Raw genomic sequence first — 21,781 nt, 5'->3', positions numbered from 1 at the left:
ACCAGATGACGGGTGTGATCAAGCGTATCAATGATTATGTGGAGGTGAAAATTACAAGGCGATGCTACATACGGCAGCACCTATTACTTGAACTTTACTGGCGCCCGGTTATTTTCTCAAATCCCGCAAAATGTCATTGCATCCGCCTTGGCAGGTGCAACGAGTACGTCTCATAATGCCGTTTCGAGTCTTCATCACTAGCAGCATTGCTTTATCATGCAAGTCCATTGACTAAGTCCTTTGGTTTAAAACGAAAAGCCAGATTCTGAAGTGGGAATTACGGTTTTTAACTGAATAATGCAGCGCTTCAGGTTCCAACCCGTCCCACTTCCATCCTCCCCTCCCCCTCCAAACAAACCCCTTCAGAGCCATCGAGTCATTTTACCACATGCAGTCACCGGTGGGCCAATGACCCGAGACCACACAGAAACGTAGCCAAATGGGCTGGACTAGTCAATAGGACAACTTTGCAATTGCAAGAAGCACGGAGCACCGCTGTTGGACTGATCCTCTGCAAGCCCAAACATCGAGACTAATATGGACTCTAGCTACGTACCTTGGGGGAGGGGCGGGGGGGGGGGGCAAGCGCCGCTTCCACCCCTTGACGCCCAGGATCGATCCTGAAGAGCGCTTCTGATAAAAAGCGTAACGTAATAAAACACGTAATATAATCATACCCGAAAAATCTATTGGCAAGGAGGCGAGAGGGAAAAACTGGAGCCAGCGGTTGTCAGGCCCTCCCAGCAACACACCGATGCCCATCAGCAATATAGCCCTCCTACCCCCCCCCCCAAAAAAAAGACTAGTTGGGTCACGTCCTTGGGTAGCATTGGAGACCACGCGGAGTCTCGCCCCAGACGGGGCGCCGCCACCCAGCCGCCGGCACTACACTCCTCACCGGCCCCAGAGACTGCGGGTCCCCAGGTGCGCTGGCCGGTGCACCTCAGGTGAGCTCCCAGAAATCGGCGCGAGTACTCCAGGGTCCCGATTTTGCCGAGACCACAGCCACGCTGCCTGAACGGAGAAGACTAGGGGCAGCCAACAGCCCTTACCAGAGCGGGTAGTGCACAAATAACACCAGAAAACTCCTTGGGAGAGTCTTCTGTCGCCAGGTGTAGGCGTCAAATCTTGCTTAGTCGAATCTACTGGTTTGAGGGCCTGATATAGAAAATCAGCAGCGCTCCGCGATTTTTTGTGGGTTCTGTTCAGACTTGCTTCGTGCCATCGTGGTGTCCACAATTTACTCCCTAATTTTCCAAGGTCGCTCGATATCAAAGTCACAATCACAGCTAAAACACTTATGTCACATATGCAACTTAAACAAATTTTCGCGCCTGCAATCAACTTTTTTCATCAAGGTCAGATTGCATTTCAAATCCTCGTGCCCCCTTTTCAAGAGCATTCAAAGCCAAGGTCACACCAGATTGAATCTTCGAAAAAACTGTCAAAGCCGCTACAGCGTCTTGTTCCAAATAATCTACCACAGGACCTGTCGGCTCCCAGGAACCCCAATCCTAGCTCTGTCCCCCACCCCAGTCCTTGCAGTGCGCTGCCGCCAGCTGAGCTGTTGGAGGAGGGGGGGGGGGGGGGCGTCGCTCCCGTCCGTTCCTGTCGGGTGACAAGTGGCACGCGCCGCCGCCGCCGGCTCAGCAGCCTGCAGCAGAGGCGTCGCCAGCTCGGCAGCCCTCAGCAGAGGCACCGCCGCCAGCTCGGCAGCCCTGAGCAGAGGCGCCGCCGCCGCCGGTTCAGCAGCCCGTAGCAGATGCTGCCGAGCTCTCCCAACACTGAGCGCCCCCCCCCCCCCTCCGCTCCCCCACCTGAGGACTGCAGCGGCCCAGGGCGCGTATTCACACCCGGCCAGCCCGCTGATGTCTGCGGTCAGCCCGTGGCCCCGCCCGGCCAGCTCTGCTATGTGCTGTGGCCAGCTCAGAGTGCTGGCGTGTCATCGAACCCCCCCCCCCCCCCCCCACACACACACAGCCGGAGGAGACCTGTGCGATAAGAGGAGCGGCGCTCGTTGGGACGACGCAATCGAAATGGACATGCCGCCCAGAAATGTTCTGGGATGCACTTAAGCAGTTCTGCATTGAATGACTGCTCAGTGGACGGTAAATTATATTTGCATGAACGCGTTCCATGCATGGAATGCCTGGGTGGAATGAGTTGATGCAATGAACCAAGTAAGTGTTTTGTGCTCCCAAAATACTACAGGGAAAAAAAAATACTGTGCTGGGTTGTGCTTTTGGGACGGATATGCTACACATGTCTCGCGAAACAATTCTCAGCAGTAGATATTTTATTCGGCGCTCAACGAAGGAACAGAAGGGGGGAGGGGAGTTCAGGAATGTACCGCGTCGTGCACATGCACCTTTGGAGCGTACCTTGGTTAGAGCGTCCTTGCTTCTCTGACAAACGGAAAACTTTCGTGCCACGTTTTGGTTGCGCCTCGAGAGGCTCATATGATCACATGCGTGAAATTTTACAGCGAGCGCAGTGCGCAAGAAACGTGGAAGAACCCTGCAAGATGATCGCACAGCTTAAAAAACGTGAATGATATAGTGTTCACGTTAGTTGTTCCTCTCATCCTGTCAACGATCATCCACTTAATGCTCTAATATCACTAGCAAGCTGTAACCAAAGCGACGACACGTGTACCACAGTCTGACATGTGCATTCCAGTGGACTGGCAATCAGCGGTATCTAGCTGCCCGTATCTCGAATGAAGATCATACATGTGCGCAAAGTCAGCTGGTCAGAATGTAATAAAAAACTGCTTATTATTCTAGCATTGAAAGTAGCATTGGAAGGCACCAATACGAGCGTTGAGCATACCCTTCAATAAAGCACCTCCATTGTCGCATAGCTCACGTCCAGCGCCCGGACAACATCTGACGCATTACTGGTAACGTATCTGGAAGCCGCCAAAGAGCCACAATTCACAGAAATACAACGTCCAGCTGCTTTTCGGAGAGTCCACGTCTGTATGTACAGTCATAGTCATTTTGTAATAATCAATCATCTTGAAAAGTTGTTCCTGAAAAAAGTATTTCCCCGCGTTATCTTGGGACATGAGGATGCTGATCCCAGCTGTATGGCGTCCAGCTCGATCAGACCACGTGAGCCATTATTTGGCAACATGGCGCGCGTGGAACAAGACTTACTTATCAAATCTTTTTAAAATGTTGAGATTAAAAAAAGGCGTTTCACGCTTCAACGATTCACACTTCAAAAACGTCAAGGATTCGCACTGACGGACTCAGATGTCAAAGATTTAAATTTTTAGATGTCAAAGATTTAAGACAAAAACAAAAACGCGCAATTTTATGTCCCTTTCAAGGGCACACAAGACCGTCTAATGTAATCCTGTCATTCAGTCACACACTTATGTGTGAAGGGTAGGATTGCGCACCATACCTCTCATTTCCGTCCATGATCAACCAAAATCACCATTCAGAATGACAAAAAATCGCAGGGACCAGAAAAATGTGCAGAGCACCCGATAGCTGCGAAGGTTTTTCGATGACGCGTTTCGGCCAAAGCACTCCATCATTCGGGCGACCAAAGCAACTCCAATTAAGCTTTATCATGCATTTAGAAAAGTCCCTATTTATCGCCACCAAAGGAGCTGGTGAACACAGATGGGCTGAGGATTGCACAACCCTACTGCCATTGTTTGAATTTACATCGCGCTATGCAAGGTCGTAACGCCAAGCGGCCTGGTATAAGGAGCCAACAACTCAAAATTATTCGCTGGTTCCGTCAGTTTAGTGCCGTTTAGACTGGTTTCGTGCGAGCCATTGATTATGAATGATAGCCATGCAATGTCACCTGTTGAAAAATCCCGCGCTATAGCTTGACCACCAGTCCTTATTAATGACATTCGCTCAGAGGAAGGCACTTCTCCACTATGTGTGGGGCTCATTTTAAGCACATCAAAAAGATAATCGGTAAAATAGGAGTTCACTCGCAAAAAATGCAAGCATAAGCCCAGAATCTATGTTGAGGTTCTTTGTGTCTACCAAGTTCGGAAGCAACTCAAATCTAACACACGGTCTGGGCGCATTTCTCGGATTTATTTTGACATTTGACACAAAGTTTGCCAATCAATTTGGACGCATCTTGACCACCATGTAATCCCACGCTCGTTTGGCACAGTCTTTGGGAAGTGGGGCCGAACAGTCGCATGTCTTTCGCATCGAATGGTGGGACAGCCTCCAGCAGTCCTTCAATCACCGCGTCACTGCATCTGCCAGCAGTGCAGCACCGCCGTTCCAGCAAGGGGGTGACGGTAATTCTATTGGCAGATCAGCAGGACGGAGGGCAATCGGAGCGCGTCTCCCATTGCACTGCCAGACGGTCTCAGCTTGCCGTGGCTGGGCATGCACTGGAGGTGAGGGATGGAGTGCGCGCCTGTCGCTCCCGGCGCGCACACGGCTACTCCTTCAATGATCGAGACAATCGCAACAGTGGAAATAGTCCCAGCCTGTTACTGTACACAAGGGCGGATCCAACATCAGGCCTTGCAGGGGTCAAGTTACTGGCAACGCCCCGAGTTCAGCGTCCGTGCCGACGCCCTCCAGTGACGTTATTACCCAAAATTGAAGCGGGGGCAAGGCGTGTGGGCCCATTGGTCCCTTCCCGGCATCCCGGGGGCTGCAGCTCCTTCAACTTCAGCAGCGTACAAATTCAACCAGTCGGCCAGCCGGCCAACAGCCCGGGGGCATGTTATCTGTTTACGCAATGGCAGCCTATTGGTGGGAGGTCAGGGTGTGCAGCACACCATATTTAGGAAAAATTAACATCAGCCCTCTACCGCTGCGTGGAAATGCGACAGGCAAGCCGAGTTCGTCCGAAATTCCCAGCCGGCCGGACAGCTATGACCGACTTAAGGCACAAATTCGACTAAGCCCAGGTAGAGCATAGAAATCGCTGATTGGTAACCATTTCTCAGCTGTGAACGCAGGCCTGATCAGCGCTCAGCTCAGCGCTCTCAGTGACCCGCACAGCGGCGCGGCCGGGTCTGGCCGGCGGCAGCGCCAGGCCGGGCCTCGCCCCATAGCCCGGCCGTCCCCCGCCTGGCGCCTGTTCCCCGCGACCAAACCCCGGCCGACGGCCGACGGCGGCGGCAGGCCGGACCTCGCCCCGGAGCCCGGCCGTCCCTCGCCTGCCGCCTGTTCCCCGCGGCCAAACCCCGGCCGACGGCCGGCGGCGGCGCTAGCGCGCATGCGCGGCCCGACCATCGACCCCGGCGGCACAATCCAATACGGGCGGCCGGGCTGTCGGAGGACGGGAGCCGGGCGGCGCCGGCGTCCGGGCGTCGGCCACCGACGCGGGCTCCCCACGCAGTGACGGGAGGGAGGGGCAACAAGGCGCAGCGGTTAGCCACACCGGCTGCGACGGCAGTGTGGTGGGAAAGCCTGCCAGAGGAGCTATGCAATTGAGTGACAGAATCACAATCAGATAATAACCTACAGCTACGTAGGGTTCCCAATTCGACAGCACACGTTCTCCAACCTCTGTCCCGACCACCGCGACCTTGGAAAACACCCGAAGCGAGCCAATACTCCGTCCCGCAGCAGGTCCGGGGTCATTGGGAACGCGCGAGTCCACGCGGTGGCGCCGCGCCACTCAGGGCCGGTCCCCAGCGGGCTACTTACCTCGTCGAATAGTGGCGTTCGGTCCGTAGCGGCGCACCCACCGGGCCGGCGGAGCGCACCGCTCGAGAGCACCGGCACGGGCGTCGCGCCGCGCCGCGCCCCGCTCGCAGCACCCGCTCCTCACCACGCGGCTCCCGCCGGCCGCTCCGCTCCTCGCGATCTGCGCGCCCGACGGCCGGCGATCGGCGGCCGGCACGGGCGGGGCCAGCGCGCGGCGCGCGCGCCCATTGGCCGCCGCGACAGCCGGCGACCAATCACGGATGGCGCTCATCCATTCTTGTCCCCGCCGTCAAGGTTACTACTACACGGCAGCCGCAACACGTAAAAATTCCTGGTTGGAGCGCAATGCGGTCCGTTTCCCGCGCCCCGCGCCGCATCCGGCGCCGTTTGAAAATCGGTCTGAGCCGGACGAGCGCGCGCAGCTCGCGCCGGGGGAGGTCGGGCTGGCCCGCCGCGGCCCCGGTCCCAGCCCAATCAATACGCGTACTACGCTGTGGCCGCGCGCGGCTTCCCTCCCGCCGGCGGGCGCGGCGGCCGTCTCGTCTCGGCTCGAGCCTCGCTCCACCTCCGGGGGCTACACGCACTGCAGGCGGCGCGCCGCCGCCGAGCCATGCCGGCCGAGCGCCGGCTCCTCTCGGGGGCGCGAGCGGGCGGCCAGAGGCGGCCAGCGGGCGACGAACGGCGACGAACGGCGACCAGCGGTAGCGGCTGACACGACCGTCTCCCGTGGACACGGCGCCGAGCTCCATCGGAGTTCTCCGCAGCGCTGGCGAGAGAGGGAGAGGGAGTCCGTTAAAGACTAGGAGAGGACAGGCTCCAGCGACACCAGTCGGAGGGAGCGGTGAACGAGCGCCAACACCAGCCTCCCACACACCACTTGTCAGCTTGACGGCGAGAAGAAAGCACCATGTTCTGAATTTACTTAATTAATCTGTTTCCACGATTTGCCATTTTCCTGTCCACGAGATGGACATCCACCCTCAAGGCCCAGGAAGCCGTAACACCTCAACGTGGAAGATACAAACGTGTGACATAAAAAACGTGGTACAACATACACGCAGCACAATAGCATGGTATCAAGAGCACGATGAAGATGTTCCGCCGTCTGGCGCCCAGCCAGAATAGGAGGGGGTGGGGTGGGGGGGGGGGGCGGGGGTCGGATCCCCTTACGCTCGGATTTTCGGTTTCTACAGTGGCGGGAACCCGACGGAAAGATGCAAATCTGTGTGATCTGTGTACCCGTCGCCCCCCCCCCCCCCCCATGGCACTTGCATCTGCGCCCCTGTCTGCCGTGCTTCATACGCACGCATTCGGCTCGCACGTCGATGGACCGAAGGAGACGCCTCGAGGCAAGGTAAAAACATGCTCTCTGGGAGATCAGTTCAGGTTGGCGCTTACCACTAATGCATTAGAGGGTATAAACGGGGACAGCTGTCCCCAAATTAGAAAACAGTGAACCTAGGGTTGTATTGGGGGCAGGGGTTCCAACTCTCCGTCCCGACTAGGGCCCCCAACTCATTTTGCGAAAATAAAGCCCTGATTAACCCGCATAAAGCTATGGCGTTGCAAGAAGCAACTAGGAAAAAACACATCTGCTCCCCTCCACCGCTAACTTTGGGCGAATCCAGCGCCACTTATCACGCTAAACGCGCACGTGTGAACGTCGCAGAGCAAGTCGTAGCAAGCAAAGGCAAGTAGAGCAAGGAGACGGTGACACCAGTCCTCGGTACCTACTGGCTGTCTGCCCAGAGCAGGCAGGCGTAGCCAGAACAGAAGGGAGCGATGGCCACAGCCCATCTGCTTTTCACGCTTGTTGTGGTAAGACACATTGACAAAGGTGGAGGATGATCCATCCACACTACCACCACGCTACACACAGTACGTCCCGACGGCAGGGCCAAATACGCGAAATGCGAATACCAGCATTCGCCTGGGGACCAGTGAGGCTTCTGGTCACATTATGTCGAGACTATTGAAGCAAGTGCCATGGCAAGTGTCGGCATCTCTCTTCCCGACCTGCTATCAATTGAACCTCCATTGGCACGCTGACCATAAACTTCTGCTGTGGGTACTTATTTGCTTTCCACCACGGTTTTTTTAGTGGCGGCCCATCTAACTATGCGGCTCTAGCCTGTCTATGCCAAGGGTATCGGGTTTGTCAACGCGAGCATCATGTAATGCGTATGGCGCATATGCTGAATGCAAATAAGTTACCATCATTCTACGCAAGAGACGAGAGCAAACAAGACTGACAAGTACTAGATGCATTACAGGAAAATGAATTGCGTCAATGCAAAGCGTAAGCGATAACGAAACGACACGTTGCATACATGAACAGCTACTTGCGTTCAGGAAATTCGGAGCAGCAACAGTTTTTAAACATTTGTATTTTCTCAGCAGCGCCGAGGATAATGATTGCAATGAATGCAGTTTCATCCCAACACAGACGTCGAAAACAATCGCTTTACATACAATCGCTTTACATTTGTCTTCCACCGTTACACCAAGGACTAATAAGCCGACATAATACAACTGCCCCGGCGAGATGCCTGTCTCCCACGTCATTAGCGCAGGCCATATATTTGTGAAAAGTCCTGGCACAAAACTATAGTGAAAAAAACTGCATACAAAACTAAAACTGCATACAAAACTATACATAACCATCTTGGCATGTTCAGTCCATTATGTACAGTCTTTAACGGACCCCCAAAATTTATACTATCTGTACAGAATATACAGAATTTATACTAATTTTGTACTATCTGAACTTGAAACAACTGCAGATTGTCTTGCACTGTTCAAGCACGCGGTTCAAGCACCTCTGCCATTCTGATGCGTAGCGTTATACACATCCAGCGTTTTCTGTCGGGGAGAACGTAACATGGCAATTTTTCAATCCCGATGAAATGTTGATTTCCTCCTTGGCTGATAACCTGTCTGAACTGGACGACTGAACAAAACTGAACGGTCCTTGTCATGTCATGGTACTGATCAGCAGTTTTTATGTGCAAATGCTGAAATTAAATTTGGCGGAGTACGAGCTCAAAATGAGCAACCCGAACAAAACTCATACGAACCCTTATTTCTAAAAGGCAGTGTTTGAAATTGAATGGAATGTATGTCGTAAGTATTAAAAGTTAATAAGTAAAGTTCGTACCAAGGTAAAATGCAATAAAATGGAGCTTCAACCTACGCTGGTGAGCTGGCTCTTTAGGTCTTAAGGGAAGGCTGGTCCCTTGGATATATTTGGATGTCTGGTAACATCTTTAGGCTATTCAATGCACACTTTGTCCCGGAATTCTTCGTTCTGAACAGGGATGTTTTTCGCGTTGCGCATGTCACTGTTGGTTTGGCGGACCTTTCTTCACTCGCACAGGTAAAGTAACAACAACAACAAGTAAGACACAAATGGTGTAGACAAGCATGATTTGACAGGTATGGAGGCTCCTTTAAACACTATTTGTTCTTAATGCTACGGAAGCAACTTGGCGACCGGCCAAAAAATCATCCTAAATCTGTGGATCTTGGCATTGTCCACTGTTTATGGTGTCTATATAGTCAAAAGCCCAAGTCAGCGGTCGTTGGCCCGAATGCATACCATCTTCAAGCTATTCTTGAGTAAAAGACTGAAATGCCAAGGTCCACGCTCAGCATATTTTGCCCAGAACAAATAAGTCTAGAGCCGTGCACGTACGTAAAGGAAAAAGGCCCTGAATGGTTTAAGAGTGCCACGAACACACGAGCATGCTGCAACAAGCCCTCCTGGAGCCAGTCACACATCCAACGGTTTTCTACCGCAGTGTAATTGGCGGAGGGCGAACACGCAGCGGAACGCGGAAACAGGACCGCAGATATGCTGCGCACTCTCAGCCCGGTTCACCAGCAGGAACAGGCACGCACACCGGAGCACCCATCAGGACAGCACACAGCTGTCTGCAGCCCCAGATGCAGCCCGAAGCACAGATTTGCCAGCAAGAACAGGCACGCACACCGGGGCACTCATCAAGACAGCTCACAGCTGTCTGCAGCCCCAGATGCAGGCTGAAGCACAGATTCGCCAGCAGGAACAGGCACACACATCGGGGCACTCATCAAGACAGCACACAGCTGTCTGCAGCCCCAGATGCAGGCTGAAGCACAGATTCGCCAGAAAGAACAGGCACACACACCGGGGCACTCATCAAGACAGCACACAGCTGTCTGCAGCCCCAGATGTAGGCTGAAGCACAGATTCGCCAGCAAGAACAGGCACGCACACCGGGGCACTCATCAAGACAGCACACAGCTGTCTGCAGCCCCAGATGCAGGCCGAGGCACATATTTCAACTCGCTGGCACGAGGCATAGCAGGTACGCATTGCACGCAGGTGCGCACGAGGCATGCGACTGGACTTCGAGTATTCTGATCCAACAAATGGACACAGCGCATTACCGTACATTGCGACTCTTACCACTGCCTCAGCGCTCGCCAGAGACCCCTGGTGGCGTGCGTCCTTTTATAAACAGCGCTGGCCACGCTCGCCCGCTCGCTTCGAGTTTTGGGAGCGCATGCGCTATGTAAGTCCATGGATCAAGTGGGCACTAAGCAGGGACCAAGACACACTAAGTAGGCACGCCAGCTCAATGTGCGAATGAGGGCACGTGACAGTTTACCCGCATGCACGCAGAAACTCGCTGAATTAACCTTTAACACGCGATCAGGCCGAGATGTCGATTTGACCCCCTTTTTTCCAAAACAGATTACGAACAGCGCGGCGTAGCCGCACCAAACCTTGCATCAAAATGCAAAATGCCATGTACCTTGCGAAGTCACCTACCTAAGGCAGGTCAAAGTCAGGCCGTGGATGTCAGCGAAGGCCATTTCTAGTGAACCGTTCTACCGCATGCGGCAGCGGAGTAGTGGGCGAAGCCGTATATCTGAGAATTTCAGGGGCAATCAGACAACTTAATTTAGGGTGACGACCGACCACATCGATCTGGAGTCAGGTACGAAGTCAGATCGAGGTCAAGAGCAGTCTTGCTTTTTTACCGTACAACTTTCTTCAAGGGGTAGTTGCTGACACCCATTAAGAGTTGCTTGACAAGGAAGGCAGCAACAATCTGCCTTCAACTTCTTGAAGGCCGAAGGAGGTCATTGATCTCAAATGACCCAGATCGACCTTTGTTAGGAACATATCAGAAGCCTATAAAGAAAATTGTTTCGTCATGACGTTCAGGTGAAGCAAGGTCACCGAAGTGAAACGGACACCAGTGCCAATTTGCTTTTAACAGGCGTCTAGGCGCGGTTGCACCAAGTCTAGAGGCACTTTGAACACTGGTCTGGAACCGACATTGTTTGGCCTTATTTTATCCGAAGGCCGTAACCTACGAACCCCAAATTGTGACAAATGTGTATGTGAATACAGGCCTACCTGCTAAATTGGTGTATCTAGCTCCTAGATTGATATATGAGGGATAGATCACATATTGCAAGGTTTCTGTTATATTACAGGGGTATATCACACTGTTTGACAGAAACATCTCGGGCTGTAATAGCTCGCATGACCATACCCACAACTCTCACCAAAGAAGCATGCCAACAACCTTACAACACTGCGAAGCAGATATACTGCAATCCCAACAGCACAACTACCCACCGGCTGTCTCAAACAATGTACTTCATTGCAGAAATGAGCTCGCCCAGAGCAGCAGCTTACTTTCCAGGCTGGCCGACCGTTTTCGCTATCGTCCTCAGCCGCTCGTCAGGACCAAGTCCGACGCTGGTCTCCAGTGGGCGGCTCTCCAGTTCAAGCGCACAGCCGCCCTCACGTGGGGAGATCATTCTCCTTCCGTTCTCGCACACACAGCCGCAGACTTCCCACGCTCACACGCGAAGAGCCGTAGCTCCCTGTCGCCCCCACGCACTGGGCCTCTTCCGACGCGCCGCCGCCCGCCGCTCACACGCACAACAGCGCCGCGACCTCGTCCCACCGCGCTGTGACGTCACACTGCGCGGCCGGCAGGGGCGGCGGCGGCGGCCGGACGCGGTCGGCGCGAGGCTCGGACGTGCGTGCGACGCGGCGCCGGCCGCCACGCAGCGGCGACGCCAGCGGCCGGCGCGTCGCGCCTGTGCGTGCGGCGCCGCCGAGTGGGCGCCGCGCGGCGCCGCGCGCCCAACTGCGCACCGGACGGCCGGGTGCGGCGCGGCGCCCACCCCGCCGCGCGGACGGATCTGGGAGCGGATCGATCGCAGCCACTCCGGGACTGACTGCGCGCGCGACCCGACGGCGGTGGCGTGATGGGCCCGGCAGGCATTTCGGCCACAGCGCGAGACAACGATACGCTGGACAGGAACGGAACGGTCTGGCGACTTTTGGCGGGCTCCTGAAGACAGAAGACGCCGATGCACGTGGCGAGAGAAAAGCTGAGCTGGTTACCCCACTCCTCCAAGAATTCAGAACAAGAAAGATGCCACGGTAGAACAGCTGCGTCTCCCGCTCTATTATGCGTATATTTCCGAGCGCAGAATGTGCACATATATCAAATGTTAAGAAAACAACACTAAATTAACCTTGTCCAGTGTCCAGGTATACAGCAGCACATCAGTGCCGTTAACGAATTCAAATTTGAATGTCACGTTAAGTGAATCTGGCACTGGCAGAAGACGCTTCCGTTAATTTTCTCCTTCTGGCCAAGTCACGTGGGTATGCTAAGCACGGCTGAGGGGTGCTAGTGCATTATAGGGCAGTGAAGCGTCGCAATGGTGAGGAAAATTGAGCGCCGTTTTGAGAAGTCACTCAAGAGGCTCAGAGAAGTCGTTCAACAGTGCCTCAGAGAAGCCCCAAGTCTGCCAAAAATAGTTAAGTTTAAGGCGCATGACGTCATTTCATAATTAGTTCCGTCGCTTTCTTCACTAAATGACTTCCATGTAGGCTAGGACAAGTTGACTGTTTAACCTTTTCTAATGGCGAATGACCAAGCGCCACACCTGCAATGCCCCGGTCTCCAATTTGCCTGCTGTGAAACTTTTTTGGGGCACAGGTGACAAAATTGATTTCTGCTGCTTTAGCCAGAAAGCAAACGTGACGTATGATAAAACAATCTAACTTAGACTTGCTGCTTTGCTTTTTTAAGTGGAAAAGACTGCTCCAAACAGCGCAATTATGTTCAGCATGCTCCTTAATGCGTCATGGTTTGATTACGTCATCTTACCTCGCACAACATTGAGAGCCAATTGGCGGCCGTTATATCTGGAAATCGCGCTCACGAACGCCAGATATGAACGTCTCGACAATTATATCTTTATTGGGCTTGACCGCCGCATTGCTTATGAAATGGCAGGACTTGAATGACGCGACGTCATGAATACCAAAGTAGCTTTGAAATACCCTCCTCGATATATCGCGCCCCACTTTCGCGGGCGTATAGCCCAGAAACAAGAGGAACTTAGGAACAGAAGAGAACTTAGGATTGTGAACAGCATCGAAATGCCCTGAGACGGCTATTTCAGTCAAGAACCCTAGATGAATGTGGAATAGCTCCTTTAAACTCTAGGTTTGTGGTGCACGTAAGCAGTTTGAAACAAAACCCAACCTGCCTGCGGCGCCCAACATGCCAAAGAACGTTTATTCCGCTTGCACTATGTCCTGACGAGTGACGTGGCCAACACGACAGTCATCACAAATGAAATAAGTATTTCATACGATAGCGCTTGCAGTTATGTATTACATGAAAACACTCGAGAGCAATCCATGCACATGTCCTTGTGCACCGAGCTCTCCTTTCGTTAATCACTGGTGTAAAGACAGATCATCGAAAGACCCACGATGAGCAATTTTGCCGTCCTACAACCTTGTACGAATGCGACCTGCAGTGCTATAATTTTCCACGAAATCCAATAATGCTCCGTAGACACAGCGTGGTCGGGAGAACTATCTGCTGATGGATATCCTTGAGTGGGTCAATATTTGCAGGATTAAACGTTCCAACTGGGTTTGGTTTCAGGGTTTCAACGAACGTGCTTGCGCCCGCCAGCTTGGAGCTGGGTGCAAACGCCGGCTATTTAGGGCCATTTTCGTCTGAGGGAGCGTCGCTGAAGGCACTGGCAGCGCGGTACTGCGTGTTGATGCCCTGGCAGCGTCAGCCGACCCTCCTGCCTGGCAGGGCGCTGCCGAACGCTCTGGGCCAATGTCAAGTGACGAGCCAGGTCACTCAGCTGCCTTCGAGACGCCGACAGCTGTGAGAAAGCCCAGCGCGTGTAACACGGCACCGGACCGGCAACTAGCCGAGTTCGCTCAAAGCGTGACGCCCACGCTCACTTCCACGTTTTCCCGATCCTTATGCAGAAGCTGCACTACTACTACAGGTCTTACTACTCTCGTACAGAAGTCCAGTGAACAGATTATGGATGCGCTTCATAAACTGGACGGTCGTGTTCCCACGCACTGATTCAGTAACGTATCCTCACCAAGTATCAAGGCATCTGGTACCAGGCCGCTGAAGAACATTGGCAGTGCACCATGAGGAACACAGTTTCCTTGATGAACAACCCGGAACACCTAGTCAGCGGTGGCAGTTTCAATGTCGAATGATGAATAAAGCTGCTGGTGAATAATGCGCTCAACAATTCTGACCAGCCAAGGAGCGCGCGAGATCGGTTGGGAGGTCGGCGGCTCTTCAAAGGAGGCAGACAACTGGTGAACTGGCTGAACAGCGTGCCTCTACCGAAATGGTGCGACACCGGCTGCAAGGCTAGTGTTGATGGGAAGCATGACAAGCGAGATGGAACAGGGCACGTTTTCAAGAGAGGCAATGGCACACCACACGCGCCGCTGCCTTCTGTGCGTATCGGTCGCCGTGTTCCGCAACCCTGCGCCATTGGCAGAGACGGAAACAGAGACCAACGAGCAGAGACCGAGAGACCGACAGACTGTCCGTCCCCACCAGCGGCAGACGGCAGACGGCAGACGGACCGGCAGCACGGCAGGCCATACGACCTTCCCGCGACCACGTCTGTCGCCATTGATCCGGGTAAGATTTAAGTTCAAGGAACTATGCGTCACTATTGCCAGTGAAATACGTAGTGTTAATGAGCTCATCGCACAGATCACCCTCGCATTTAATCATTGCTTAAAACCTGTACGCAAAGGACTGCTTATTCCCACTTCCTGGATACTCCCGTGGGCTCCGTCGCGCCGCAGTGGCATCATGTGACGTCACGTCTGCGATGACGCCACGGATCGCAGAAAAGATTATCATTCCGACAAGCCCGTCGCACGCGGGCGTGGGGGATCAGCCAGGCTCCATATGCTACGCGATTTAAACCACGCCTGTATTGATTCGCCGAAATGAGCCCGCAAGCCCAGTACCAGGGCTTACGCCTAGAGGTCTCGCCCGGTCCGGCCTGCCCCTCGGATCGATCTCCGGCCCTCGGACCTCCACCTGCGTCTCCTGTGCGGCCCCCAGGGCGGAAGGGGAGAGCAAAAAGCTGGCGCCGCAGACTGGGCAAGCCTGGGTTGGGGTCGGAGGCGGGAGAGGGGGGAGGGGCGACACTACAGACGGCGGCCGTATGTAGACAGGGACGGGCACAAAAAACGCGGCGGCTTGGCGTGGGGAAAAGGTCAACCAGACCACGATCGCATCTGCTGGCTCGGCCCTGGCCGAGTGGCCCTGCGACTGGACCCCGGCTCTGTTCGAAGCAGCGGCCCAGCGTCGGCGCCGGCGCCGCCGCGGCGGCCCTGTGACTGTACCCCGGCTATGTTCGAGGCTTCCCGTACTAGTCAAATTGCCTCCAGATTATCTCGGACTTTCGTGCCTTTCCATGACGTTGTACAGCGCCCTGGCCCGAGTGTGTGCGAGCCTCTGATCCGGGATGACTGACGACAGGGGGCCGGGGAGGAGTCGTCCCAAGGCCAGCACCCGGTCAGCCCTCTCCTTTCAGAGAGGGTAGCCGTGCGTAAGAGAGCGACGAACGAAACAAAACGTCCCAGACAGAACAAAAAAGCGGGCCAGTCGGAGATAAAAATCGCGCAGACCGCAGACTGTGGGAAAGGGTCGGAGGATGTAACTTAATCACAGATATATCAAACGCCTAGCTCCGGCAACCATTCTGTGTGTAACGAGCGATTCAAAACTCACCCAACCCGTGCGTGTGCGGCCTCCCGCTTTTGTAAGCTGTCAGCTTAGCAAAGCATCTAACAAAACAAAGTGAAGCGACCGCGGCAACCCGACCCTAAACGAATTCGTAAGCAAAGCATCTAGACACTAAGCATCTAACCACGAAGTAGCCTGATGTGGATTATCAACGACGAAGTTGCGGCTTAGCAAATTCTACCGCCACTTTAGACATCGCATCCCATCACTGTGTTCAACGATGGCCTACGCATTCTGGAACGTTGAATTGGACGGCACAAGACAGACACCGTGAGCATCAGTGATCTGTGCTGCTTGTGTCCGGCGCCTGCACGCGCAACGTAACAGCCTCAAGCGCTGTCAGTGGGAGCGCTTGTTCATAAGTTGCACATTATTGTTTTTAGAGCTCGCGAGGTGCGACGACTTGCAACTGTCCTGCATGAAACTGCACGATCTGTACAGTGAAGCTGCTGCATCGGACGATCTTCTGAGTGTTCGTTCTATAGTCTCATTTCCCCCGAAATCGCATTTTCAGGATACATTTCGCAAGGCGCACGTGAACTAGATGCTAGATAAGGATATAGTACCCGACGGAATGGCGCGGTGCCACACGAGCCTCTCGCCACACGAGCCTCTCGACCTATCTGCCTTTGATCAAAGCTCAGGCACCGTAATGCAATCCATACTCCCCCAGATACGTCATATCAGTAAGACAACAGCCATATATCAGTTTGACTACCACTTAACACCAACGATCTCCAGTCATTACGCAGCACATTCTGAAAACATTCAAAAATCCAAATCTTTGCGGACATTTTGATCCCGTCGACCCAATTTGACGCGTCAGAGACAGAATGTGAAAGCTTGCTTGAACTTGCATGACACTTTCTCGGCAGCATCATGCTTACTCTACGTCCTACAAATAACCGCTTTTAGGTTCAGAAATGAGATGAGGGAGATTGCAGGAGAATAAAAAGGGGGGCGTCCAACGTCAGCGTCCAATGTCGCTCAGCTTGTTTACCAACACGTCCTTCGGCGTCCTAGTATATGTCGGCCGGGGCCAGGCTCCCACGCGGGGCCGGGGGGCGCCGGGCGGCCTCCCGCGCCGCTGCGGCGCCGTGACCCCGAGGCCGCCATTTTATCGGAATGGCGTCAGGGGCGCCGCCAGGTGTCGGCACTGGGGCGGCGGCCGCGGCGCCCGCGCCCGGCAGCCAACACGCTGTCGGCCGCGCGGACCCGCGAAACAGCGCGGTCGTTCAAATAAGCGGGAGGGGGGGGAGAGAGGGGAGGGAGAGGGAGAGGGAGAGGAAGGGGGAGAGGATCGACGGCTGGACAAGGCCGTCAGAGACGGCGTCGAGGGCCGTCGGCACAGAAAACGGACAGGACTGCCGCACGAATCGGCGCATGGTATGACGCCGGTACGGGGAGAAAACAGACAAAACAATCTTTTCGTTGAAGCAGCATAGAAGGTAGAAACGGCACAGGTGATGTATGAGCATATGAAGTTTTTCCGCGCATCGCAAAAGGTTGCCGTTCAAGGCTTATCAAACTGAGCGACGTTGAAAAACTGCGCTTTCAAGGTTGCCCCTTCCCGGCTTTTCGTACCGCTGCGTACAACGCTGAAGACTAGTGAGAAGAAGGTTCGCGGGAGGATCCAGTCGCGCGCCAACCCGCAGGCACGATATTGGAGACGCCCATACTCCGTTCTTCCTACAATTGCCCCTGCCCTACATGAACATTCGACTACGCTCATGGATACACTTTCAAGGCACGTCAAAGATCTGCTACAGTAGAGACCAAACTGTATATAATACTGTGCAGAAACAAAAGACCATTGTACGGATACCATAAGCATCCTTGCGTTCTTTGACACATAACGCGTTCTACTAACAGCGTTCTTTGACACATAACGCATCAACATCCGAAAAGCAGAAACTGATAACATACCAAAAAAAAACTTGCGCTTTTTTCTGGTATGCAGAAAAATTGTCTCGCGAAACGAGCATAGTTGTATACCTCATACTCGGCACTGATTATGATTATGGTTCATCATCAATTATGATTATCATGGGCAACACTGTTAACCACTACCCTCAATGCTGTTATTCTTTCATGTTTTCCGTTGCGTGCTATTTTGATGGATAAAACCATTAAGCATGAATGCCACGAAGGGAAAGGGACACCATTTTTTTAGGTAGATTTTTATATAACGGGCAAGACCAGCCTCGAAAGCATGCTGCAGCTTTTTCAACTAAAATACGGCAAAGCCTAGCAACCGACATCCTCATTGGAGCTTTGCGATGCGCTTAGCTGCCGAGGCTATATGGCGTCGCCTGCTTCTCACCTTGGCAGGAAGGGCGGGCACCGCGGGAAATCGAACCCCGGAGAATCGAACTCCTCAGCTCTGATTTAACCGACCTCGCCGTGTGGCGTCTTCTCACCTGTAACACTCCACACTCGAACGCTCCCATGATCGAAATGCCGCAATGGTACTTGTATCGCACCTGACCCGCGTTAAGGCTCAGACGCTGCAGAAAAGGCATTTAAGCATCTCAAAACGTCGTAAAAGATCCTGGTGAAAAGGAAAATACCCTAGCATGGAATGCTCATGTCGCAACTTTCTACGCATTTAACTCCTGAGAATTTGTCGCTATTTCTCCCAGTTCTTTCACATCATATAACAATACCCAGATACTCCCAAACATAATACATCCGTATGGCGCGCGCATAAATGGCTGCATCTACATTGCCGGCACGCTGCATGCATACACATGGTCTGGAATCGCCTTGCCCCCGAATGTATAATGCATAGATCACAGTACCCTGCCTCAATCCTGGCTCCTGCGCATACAAAAATGCGTCAAAAAGCTTAGCTGATCGTTGGTATACCTCCCGCATGGCCCACTTCCACATCACTGTGTGATGCCGGGTCACCACTCCTCTGCAGGCCTCGGGACCTGAAGTTATGCCGCGGCTATATCAGCTTCTCCCCTGGTAGTCTACGTAATAAGGAATAACTGAAGTGGATCCACGTAAGTTCTTGTCCACTCGTCAACCTGCGAATGCGAGTGCAAAAAAGGAATTCGTTATGGTAACTGGGTGAGATTTTCTTGCTTCCCATGAGTGGTTTCATTTGCTCTTATCAACTGCATGGATGATTAATTGCACTTACAGCAGTACATGGCAGTTCGTACGCTTACTGAATGGTTTCCAGTAAATGCAAGTCCCTGCCCGATGATTTTCTGTGTTTTGTCTGTACTTTCCAGTACGTTTACGTGATTTTACGGCTTCGGGCGTGTTCGGCCTAGGAAAAATAACAACCGATAACTTTCCGACCTACTGTTTTTCATGCAGAATGTCATCTGCGTTCGGCAGGGATCGATAATTATCTCGTTTTCACCCACATGCGTCATGTATAGCTGGACCGTAGTCATCCGCAATAGCGCACGGATGGAGAGATTTTCCGTTTCAACCACGCTCTGATGATTCGCCGGATTCTCCTGTAGCAAAGCAAGTTCTCTGAACAATTTGCCCTGTTGGCAATGTTGAAATCATTTCAAGCAGCAAATCTGGTTGCCAGAGCATGTCCTCATTCTGCAGGCGAGCGCCGAAGGTAAACAAGGAGGGAAAAATGTAAAATGCCCAGCCACGTGTGACCTAATCTGTTCGATCAAAATGGCACACCCTGGCCAGCCCCTGCTTCACGGTGACCAAGTTGTCCAAAGAATACAGGCAACAGCACACAGTCCTTAAGCGCTGTAAGGCGATCAACGCTTAGTTGAAGGCGGCTTGATAATATGGCGCATAGGCCAACAACCATAAAAGGTGGAAGTGCTATGATCTGTGGTCAAGAATGTCAAGATCAGAACCATGATGCAGGCAAAGTAGGCCATGGGTCAAGGATACGTTACGAAAGGGCCACGCTTGAGCCTTTCTAAATCTTGTGGGCCCGTCGCAAGGATAAAACCGCCATTAAGACAGTTTACATAACATGTGAAACCGTCGAGTCCTCATAACTGTCTCACTCAAGGACGATGTACAGGCATCTAGCACCCGACATGTGTGGGCGACCTGGAAAGATGCTGACAGAAAGCACAGCTCTGGGCCGCACCTGCGTCTGCGTGTCGAGCTCCTCCAGTGCCGGCGACGGCTCGGGGCGCCGGCGACGCGCCGTCACGACGGAGGGCGGCGATGGTCCGAGCCGGGCTGCCCCGCGCCGGCGCCAGCGGCCTCTCGGCCCGGCGCCGAACCGCCCGCGCCCGGTCCCTGACCCCGGCCGCGCCGCACGCACACCGCTCCGGCCGTACGCACGGCAGAGAGAGCCGAGCGGCCGCCTCCCATGGCAGCCGCTCGGCTCGTGCGGCCTGGTTGTTGACATGGGGCGAGGGCGGGCTGCCACTGACCCACTGCTGGTCTGCCGGGGCGCGGCTCGACAGCCCCACGTCAAGCCGGAGCCCGGCCCCAGCTGGGGCACCGGTCACCGGCCGGGCCCAAAGAAACCTGGCCTCCGATCAAGCCCACAGATCAGGCGATAGCACCCGGACGATAGCTGATGCAGCACCTGCTTGGTTTCGCCGGTTCACAACAGTGCCGAGTCTCCAAAAATGGGCTCAGAACCACACGGTTAGGATGATGTCATCCGCACTCCTGAGTCCGAGTCTAAAACACTAAAACACCCAACACCCAACACCACCAAGGCCCTACTCCTAGGACCCTGGTGGTCACAGTCCCTTGGAAACCTGGCTCAGAAGCCCGTGGATCCAGAAACATGACAGAGACCTCCCCTGGCGCAGCTAACGCGGGCTCCCTATGCAGGCGTAATGGGGGGGGGGAGGGGGGGGGGGGGCGTGCTCATGCAGGCCATCTAGGGTGCCAGGCAAGAGGCCGACGCCGTGATTGTCAGTCCTTTTCAAACATCTTGCCCGCTATTCCCGGCTTACAAACCCAATAGCAGGTTGTGAGCCAAGCTCCCCATGCGGTCCATCAGCATGCACCAACTGGTAAGCATCGCATTAGCCGGCATGGAGTGGCGCTAAAATGGCGGGCTGCGATCTCCAGTCTGGCTGATATCGGGCCATCCCTTCCCCCTCCCTCTGATTTGTAAAGTTTCTGCGTCTTCAAGACTGTTAAGACGTCAAAGGCGTCACAATTCAAAAACTGGGCAATGGACTGATGGCTCACAACATCTACCTCAGTGATGAAATATTTTATTTTTCCTTAAACAAGTCGAAGGTTATGATCCGGAAAGCATACTTCTACATCAGCAAATCCCGAGCGCTTGAGAAGTTTTTTCCTCAAAGGACTCATTGCTGTCAAATCTTCCCGAAATCCGAAAACCAAGGCCAAAACTTTCTGGTCATGGCACACTTATGTCATGTCGGACGACTAGTAAATGTGAAGTAGGCCGAAGCACACACAGCGTCAAAGAAGCGTCGCCACCAGTCTTGCAACTGTCTTGGCATCCTCCATCCTCGACCTGGATCGGCAGGTCCTGGGCGGCGCACCTCTACGGCCGCTGCGCAGCCGGGGTCATTCGCTCCCCTGCTGCGGCCGGCCGTCTGCCGGGCCGGAAGGTCGGCGACCCCCACATCTGGCCCGCTGCGTATTCCCGGACACGCACAGGGCCGCGGGGTCAACGTCCGACGACGCCCGGCCGCCCCGACCGGCGCGGCGGCACGCGGTGGGAAGAGGCAAGACGCCGTGGGGCCGAGGGAGACGAACAGCGGACGGAAGAGGGCCGCCCAGCCGCCGCCGGGCAGGGTGGTCTGACAGCATCTCCGGGGAAGCTCCAAAGCTCCAAATTCAATGTTCAAAGTTGACGGCCATGGAGGCCATGCGGGAGGACGACAGCCCAGGTCGCCTGCGCCGGCAAGACGGGCAAATATAATTTTATGCGCGCAGAAGAGCTTTGTACGAGTCAGAACAGGTGCACATAGACATGGAAGCTTCACAACAGGCGGGGAAGTTTTGTAGGAGAAGAGCTTCACAAGGAACAGGGTAGTTCCGTAGGGGCAG

This window comes from Pollicipes pollicipes, unplaced genomic scaffold (assembly GCF_011947565.3).
Source record: "Pollicipes pollicipes isolate AB1234 unplaced genomic scaffold, Ppol_2.1 Scaffold_6138;HRSCAF=7277_pilon_pilon_pilon, whole genome shotgun sequence".
Lineage (NCBI taxonomy): Eukaryota > Metazoa > Arthropoda > Thecostraca > Pollicipedomorpha > Pollicipedidae > Pollicipes > Pollicipes pollicipes.
Note: the sequence above shows the minus strand (reverse complement) of the source record.